We start from the raw sequence: 9,123 nt of genomic DNA, 5'->3' as shown, positions 1-9,123 counted from the left end.
CATTATCTCTGCAAGAATAGTCTTCTTCCCCCTTGAGACATCTTCCCTCGAATGTCACTTCCTCAGTGAGGGCTTCAGTCACCACCCTACTTAAAATTTTAGTCCCTTACTAACATTTACTAACCCCTTTCCCTGGTTTATTCTTTCCCACAGTCCTTATCACTAGAGAACAATACGTTTTATCTTATTTAGTGCATCTTTTTTTTAGTCTTCTCATATTAAAGTGTTAGTGCCACAAGGGTAGGGATTTTTGTCTGTTTTATTCAGGATATAGCCTCAGTAACTTGAAGAGTATCTGGCACATAAAAGCCTCAAAAACAACTTCATGAATGATTAAAGTAATTAATGAAAATAAAGACTCTGAACTAGACTTTCTTCTTGTTCAATTCTTCCACAGATGAATAACAGCATGTGTGATCCTTATTTGTCTAAAAGAAATAGGAGCACATTAACTCATCTTCACAGTCATATAATTTCTGAATCTAGTTAGATATTATGTACACCTTTATGTTCTTATTTAATACATATATTAAAGATCTATGCATCCCTTCTAGGACTGTCACTGTTATTTAGAATATATATGGAGTAATTGACAACATTCCCTGTTTTTAAAAAAATACAAAATGGCATTGAAATTATAATCATTTAAAGAGTAAGTACTCATTGGTACTAAATAACCTTCGAAAAAGTTGGGTATTTTTGGTCTTTTTAGGGCAGCACCCACGGCATATGGAAGTTCCCAGGATAGGGGTCAAATGAGAGCTATAGCTGGCCGGTCTACGCCACAGCACATCTGTGACCTACACCATAGCTCATGGTAATGCCGGATCCTTAACCCACTGAGCAAGGCCAGGGATTGAACATGTGTCCTCAAGGATACTAGTTGGGTTCATTACTGCTGAGCCACAAAAGGAACTCCCTGAAAAAGTTTTTAAACCTCATCTCCTTTTTCCTTTGCTTTGCCAGCAGCATGCGCAAGTTCCCAGGCCAGGGATGGAAACTGCACCACAGTTGTGACCAAGACCAAAGCAGTGTCAACACTGGATCCTTAATCAGCTGAGCCACAAGGGAACTCCAGATCTCATCCACTTTGAATGAAAAAGTTGATTTCTTTTTAAACAAATACCACCAATAATATTATGCTGATAAAGCCTTTAAAATGTCACAGAGCTACAGAGCTAGAGAGTAACTTGAGATCATTTGGTTCACACTTTTCCATAAAGCATGTAAATATCAAAACTATTTGGGACCCACAAATTTCTTAGGATAGAAACACATTTAGATATATCTATAAGAAATATTATGAACATTTTCAGATGATAAGATCTATAGCTTAATTTTAATTTAATGTCTGACCTCACATGTTGGTTCTCTCTCCTTGTGCTTCAGCATCAATTATTACAGAATTGTTGTGTTTAATATACAATTTAAAGAATTAGAAACATAGATGAGCAGTAAATTTTATGTTATTTATGTTTTAGTCTGCTTTAAAACATCAATTCTGAAAGCAGTTTCACTTGAAAGCTAAAATGAGAGCAGATTAATGACATATGTTCCCTGTATTTTTTTTTTTTTTTGTCTTTTTGCTATTTCTTGGGCCGCTCCTGTGGCACATGGAGGTTCCAGGCTAGGGGTCTAATTGGAGCTGCAGCTGCCGGCCTACGCCAGAGCCACAGCAACGCAGGATCCGAGCCGCGTCTGCGACCTACACCACAGCTCACGGCAACGCCAGATCATTAACCCACTGAGCAAGGGCAGGGACCGAACCCGCAACCTCATGGTTCCTAGTCAGATTCGTTAACCACTGCACCACGACGGGAACTCCTGTTCCCTGTATTTTTATCACAGTTTCAAAATTTAAGGAACAGCAAGAATAACATCAAGACTCTATCTTTTTTTTTTTTTTAAGGAGCATTGGATATAGTGTTCATAATTTATTGAAGACTCTGTCCTTGATTATAAGAAAAATCAAGCTTGTCTCCAAGTGATTTGTGCATTTGCATCAAAACTTTTGAATTTATCATTGCAAATCATTGAAACCAAAGTGACTGAACTTTTGAGGCAAACTAAATCCAATTGAATACTTTCTGCTGATTCACTGTGTTAAATATATAAATCACTTTATCTACATTCACCACACACCCATGAAAGAGAATTCAGGAATTTAGAATGAAAAAAAAAAAAAAAACTTCTGCCCCTTTAAAATGGTAGTTTTATTTTTTTAACCTTCAGTTTCTACACTATTAAAACAAAGAAATGTTAGCTATCAGAGTTGTTGCAAAGCAAAACGCCTATAAAAGTTCTTCATGACATAAGTATACTATAAACATATGGAGTTCCCATCATGGCGCAGTGGTTAACGAATCTGACTAGGAACCATGAGGTTGTGGGTTCGATCCCTGGCCTTGCTCAGTGGGTTAAGGATCTGGTGTTGCTGTGAGCTGTGGTGTAGGTCGCAGACATGTTGGATCCCATGTTGCTGTGGCTCTGGCTTAGGCTGGTGGCTACAGCTCTGATTCAACCCCTAGCCTGGGAACCTCCATATGCCTTGGAAGTGGCCCTAGAAAAGGCAAAAAGATAAAAACAAAAAACAAATATATATATATATATACTATAAATATAAAAGGCCATCACGATTATTAGTTTTGCCATCACCCCTACCAAAATATTCCCCAAAAGTGTAAGCAAAGATTATGAAATAATGATGAAATAAGAACTGCCTTTTTTGCTAACTCAGCCAAAAATATACTTTGGCACTATGTAGTTTTTTGTCTCAGTTTTATACTAATTGGTCTTTATAACTATGTTGCTCATCTTTATACTGATTATAAGCAGGTTTTCCAGCATTGGCTCTCATTTACTATTATTAATAGCTAACATTTATTGAACTAAGCTTATTATTTGCCAGATACTGGGAGAATTTCATGTGTATTTGTCCATTTACTTCTTGCAATAACCCTAAGAGGTGAGTATAATTGTGTACTCATTTTACCAAGGAAAAAACTGACACATAGAGGTAAATGCCTTGCCTAAGTTCAGCGAGCTAGAGATGGAAATAGGATTTAAACCCTGGTAGCCTGACTTGATCCTGAATGTTTAACTATTATACCATGCCACAAACGTTTCATACAGTTGTCTATAGCTACTTTCTAAGGCTGACTGATAAAACCTACCTCTTTATTACTCAAAGCTGTTAGGAGAAGCTTTGGGTACTTAGCAGTGCTCTCAATTGACTTGAGCAAGCACTTTCACTCAGGATAGAAAACCACTCCAAGGAAACTACTTAGTGTCTGAGCAGACTCAGCTTTTCTGGCCAGACATGATTCCTCAAGAACATGAAGCATTCTCAAGGAAGACTCCTTATCCATGATTCAAACATTTGAAGGTTATTATTATTATTATTATTTGTCTTTTGTCCTTTCAGGGCCACACTGGTGGCATATGGAGGTTCCCAGGTTAGGGAGGTTCCCACGCCAGAGCCACAGCAACGCCAGATCTGAGCTGCAACTGACACCTACACCACAGCTCACAGCAACGCCAGATCTTTAACCCACTGAGCAAAGCCATGGATCGAACCCACAACCTCATGGTTCCTAGTCGGATTCGTTTCCACTGTACCACAATGGGAACTCCGAAGCTTGTTTTAATAACATGTATTTGTTCTATAAGATGGGATCATCAAGCCAGAATATGGCAATTATATTTGGAATTCTTTATTCTGAGGACAATTGCAGTTAATGACCTTAAGGTCATATTAGAAGACATCTGATTAACTCGATGTCTTCCAGCTACTTGGTGCTAACGGAAAATTATTTAAAATTTAAGTAAAAACTTAAAATGACTGGGAAGTTATGCAAATCAAATACAGGGTAAATCTGTTATGGTCTATTATAGACCAGTTGTTAAAAATATAACCTCTGGAATCATACTTCCAACCCTCCACTTACTTTTTGAAGTTACTTAAGGAAGTTACTTAAACCCTAATTTTCTCATCTGTTAATTAGATGTATTCTAGTTTATGGTAATTATTTTGCTGTTACTTCAAGATGAACAGATAATAATTTCTTAGAAATACTGTATGGGAGTTCCCGTCATGGCGCAGTGGTTAACGAATCTGAGTAGGAACCATGAGGTTGCGGGTTCGGTCCCTGCCCTTGCTCAGTGGGTTAATGATCCAGCGTTGCCGTGAGCTGTGGTGTAGGTTGCAGACGCGGCTCGGATCCCGCGTTGCTGTGGCTCTGGCATAGGCCAGTGGCTACAGCTCCAATTTGACCCCTAGCCTGGGAACCACCATATGCCGTGGGAGCGGCCCAAGAAATAGCAAAAAGACCGAAAAAAAAAAAAGAAAAAGAAATACTGTATGTAGTTTTAGTTATTTTCACAAACCCTGTTATTTTTCTTCCATTACATAGAATTAATCTTTGAAGTGGGGGAGAACATCACATTAAATTGGAAATAATTTGTCTGTTAGACATTCAGTTAATTGACCAAATGGAACATTCTTCTCATGGCGCAATATCCTTTTTGGGTAAATACTACATACATACAACAGAGGAACGAGGAAGAGTGATGAGGTCTCCAAGTAACTAATAGCAATATTAATCTTTTAAGCATAAACTCAAGATAAGATGGTCATGAATGTTAAGGAGCATAGCAAAATCAAATAGTATATGATTTTGCAAAACAGCCCCTTGCCATAAATGGAGGTAAAGGAAAAAATAAAGACAAATGTGTTAATAGTTCTTAGTGTTCACCAGTTAAATCTGTAAGTTTCTATTAAGGTACATTACTCATTTCCACAACTTCACAACTATGCTGGGATGACTCATTCTTGGGTGGCAAAAGCTCAGGGCATGTACAAGCAACTGAAAAGATGCATTTGTCCATTATATTAGCATGCGCAGAAAACTAAATCTGTGCAAAATGCTCAGGGAGCACAATATTTTCTGAAACATTGCCTTGGCCCTATTCTCTAAGGCTGATGGCATCAAATCTGGGGCCTTGGGAACTGAGGCAAATTGAGCCTACAGCATTGGGGTAGAGAAAATAAAAGGAATTATTAAGGGAGTTCCTGTCGTGGCTCAGCATAAATGAATCTGACTAGCATTCACGAGGATGCAGGTTCAATTCCTGGCCTCACTCAGTAGGTTACGGATCCGGCATTGCTGTGCACTGTGGTGTAGGCCAGCAGTTATAACTCCGATTCAACCCCTAGCCTGTGAACCTCTATACGCCTCAGGTGCAGCCCTAGAAAGACAAAAAAAAAAAAAAAAAAGTTGGGAAGTTGGGAATTATTTCCAAGGACATATCTGGGGGCCATAGTGACAAAGAAAGAGGAGAATATACATCCAAAAAACTAAAATTGGGGAGTTCCCGTCATGGCTCAGTGGTTAACAAATCCGACTAGGAACCATGAGGTTGTGGGTTTGATCCCTGGCCTCGCTCAGTGGGTTAAGGATCCAGCATTGCCGTGAGCTGTGCTGTAGGTTGCAGACACGGCTCAGATCCCACACTGCTGTGGCTCTGGCATAGGCCGGTGGCTACAGCTCCGATTAGACCCCTAGCCTGGGAACCTCCATATGCCGAGGGAGCAGCCTACGAAATGGCAAAAAGACAAAAAAACAAAAAACAAGACTAAAATTTGGAAGCAGAGATTCTATGGCGTGCCAGCACATAGGATGCACTGCTTCGAACACAGGGAAATTAGAATTTTCTATGACCAACTGTACTATAATTTGTCATGAATACTCTCTAGTTGTGAATAAACCATGATGTCTGGAAGATAATTCACCCCTGGTCAGAGAGGCTTTGCTTGCCCCTTCATGTTATTTAGCATACACAGCATATTTTAAATGTAACCTACAAATAGCAGCAGTCTGGCCATGTAAAGGATTTAAATAATAAGGACGATAAGTTATGTGCACCAGAAACCATCTCCTCATCAAGGAGCAGAAGAGCTAGAACCAGCTGTAACTTTATCAATGCTATATCAAAAGAAAAAATGTGTTTCTGGGAAGGGGTTGGGAACACTTGGCTTGGAATGGGGAGGCACACTTGCAGCTCATTCAAAAATGAGAAGGGCCCCGTGGACCCTATTTAATTTCCCTAACAGGGATATATGCTCACTGTGAAGATGGAAACATTAAGTATTTCATAAACTGATGCCATTAAACATTTGAATTTACAGTGAATCCCTCACGCTCTAACTACATGTTTAACAGCATTCTGATTGTAGCTGACTTCTCTTAAACTTTGACCAGAAGAAGAAAAATGCTCTAGTCATATACAGATAATAATGCTAATGAAGAAGAACAGGGTGGTTTGAATTAGGAACCAAATAATAGTCTTTCTTGTTTAATGTGTATCTGACTCAGAGAGGTGTTTTTTTCCCATATGCCAACAAATGAAGTTTTTGAGTTTGCAAAACTGGGAACGGGATCCTAAGCTGTGCGAAAGTAACCAAGGAAAATGCTACATGGTGACCACTCTTGAAAAGCATCCAACTTGACCTTGACTTTGAGATCTGCTTCCTTCAAACTCATCTAATGATGGATTAGAGTTCCTGTTGTGGCTCAGTGGTTAACGAACCCAACTAGCATCCTTGAGGACACGGGTTCGATCACTGGCCTTGCTCAATGGGTTAAGGATCCAGCATTGCCGTGAGCTGTGGTGTAGGTTGCAGACACGGCTTGGATCCTGTGTTCCTGTGGCTGTGGTGTAGGCTAGCAGCTACAGCTCCAATTCGATCCCTAGCCGGGGACCTCCATATGCCACAGGTGTGGCCCTAAAAAGACAAAAGGCAAAAAAATTAAAAAAAAAAAATCCCAACTAATGACTGATAGTTATCCTCTGAATTAAAGATATTCAGATAATTGTGTTTTAAAAAATAATTTGCATTATTTTATTTATTACAGAAGTAATATGTATAGGTTTTTAAAAATATATGTATAGGCAAAATTAAAAATTACCTATAGTAATTTTTATTAACAATTGTTGGGTTGCTGCTATATTCCAGGAACTGTCCTGAGTGCTTAAAGTATTAATTAATCCCATTTATTTCACAAAACAACCCAATAAGTTTGGAACTGTTATCCTTATTTAATAGATTTTAAAACTAAGGCAGAAAGGTTAAATAACCCCCTAAAGCTCACACAGCTGGTAAGTGGCAGAGTATGCACTTACAACCCACGTTGCATTAGTCTCATAATCTGTTCTTTCATATAGTCCTCTCCGTACAATTAGGTATATTATTTTCCTTACATAAATATGATGATACTATACATACTTTTCCATAGTGAGACTTTCTCCCCAGCCCTACAGCACCACAATACGTTATGAACATCTTTAGAGACCAAACCATGAGGCATGCTCCTTGGATACTATAGTAACAATGATTTCATGCCCTTTCAATTGACAAAACTAAAAAAAAACATTTCTTTTTCTTTCTTTTTTTTTCTTTTCTTTTTATGCCCACACCTGTGGCATATGGAAGTTCCCAGGCTAGGGGTCCAATCGGAGCTGCAGCTACCAGCCTTCACCACAGCCACGGCAACACCTGATCCCAGCCACATCTTACGACCTATGCTGCAGGTTGTGGCAACACCAGATCCTTAACCCACTGAGCCAGGCCAGGGATTGAACCTATCACCATCGCAGTGATAATGCTGGATCCTTAACCCCCTGTGCCACTGCAGGAACTCCTGTTTTTTATTAAATGTTGTTTAAATATGTTTAAATGATTTAAGTGCAAAGCTGTATACAAGTGTATGTTCAAGGATATCTCACTTTCATTTGCTTCGTTATCACACATCCCCATAGGTTTTTCCTACCTGTTTCCTTTTAGAAAAATGATATATATCTATGTATAAGTATGTGAATGTGTGTGTGTGCAGAGTTAATGAGGTATGTGGAAACTTGGCTTACAATTATAAATGAACATAGTACATTCAAGAACAAATCAGAAAAACCACAAAGCTAGTACGATTAATAAACAAAGTATTTGACAAAAAGAACTTATAGACTTTGCAGTGATATTTAGAAGTGAAAATAAATATATTTCATTCCCTCCCTAAAGTATCATGTCCTCCTTATCATGTCATGCCTATTTCTGCCACCCTTCATGACCATTACTTATATTTAATGCTTCTAACCTCTCAAATAATCATGCTAATAGAACTATAACCATTTAGATTAGGAAATATTGTAAAAATTGATCTGAAGCAAAATGCTATTTTTTATTTACTTTTTTGCATTTAGTGATGACTTTTATATTTAGAATTAGCCAGCTGGACTCAGTTAGTCCTATTTTTCTTTAAGTGATCCATTATTTTATCATCTATAAGCTTCTTAAAGAATCTACACTTGGAGTTCTGGTCGTGGCTCAGCAGTCAATGAACCCAACTGGTATCTATGAGGTTTGATCCCTGGCCTTGCTCAGAGGGTTAAGGATCCAGCATTGCCATGAGCTGTGGTGTAGGTTGCAGACAAGACTCAGATCCCACGTTGCTGTGGCTGTGGCGTAGGCCGGAGGCTACAGCTCCGACTGGACCCCTAGCCTGGGAACCTTCATATGCCGAGGGTGGCCCTAAAAGGACAAAAGGGCAAAAAAAGAAAAAAGAAAAAGAATCTACACTATAATTTATTTAGGGAACTAGTACATTCATAAATTATTTAAATACTTTTAATAAGCTTCTTTAAATTAAATCTCTGATAACCAGGATGTTGCTTTTGGAGGAGAGTGTATTTGCGGAACTCAGTCCTCTTTCCTTATTATTCATGTTGAATAGTTTTTTGACTTTCTGTTATTGGGTCAGCTTTGTGTTGCTTAAATTATAAAAACTTATTAAGGCAAGAATTCATATTAAGAATGAAGTCAGGAGTCCCGTCGTGGCGCAGTGGTGAACGAATCCGACTAGGAACCTGAGGTTGCGGGTTCGGTCCCTGCCCTTGCTCAGTGCGTTAAGGATCCGGCGTTGCTGTGAACTGTGGTGTAGGTTGCAGACGTGGCTTGGATCCTGCGTTGCTGTGGTTCTGGTGTAGGCCGGGGGCTACAGCTCCAATTTGACCCCTAGCCTGGGAACCTCCATATGCCGCGGGAGCGGCCCAAAGAAATAGCAAAAAGAC

This window comes from Phacochoerus africanus, chromosome 3, assembly GCF_016906955.1.
Source record: "Phacochoerus africanus isolate WHEZ1 chromosome 3, ROS_Pafr_v1, whole genome shotgun sequence".
In the NCBI taxonomy this organism is placed as follows: Eukaryota; Metazoa; Chordata; class Mammalia; order Artiodactyla; family Suidae; genus Phacochoerus; species Phacochoerus africanus.
This window is presented reverse-complemented; position numbering follows the sequence as displayed.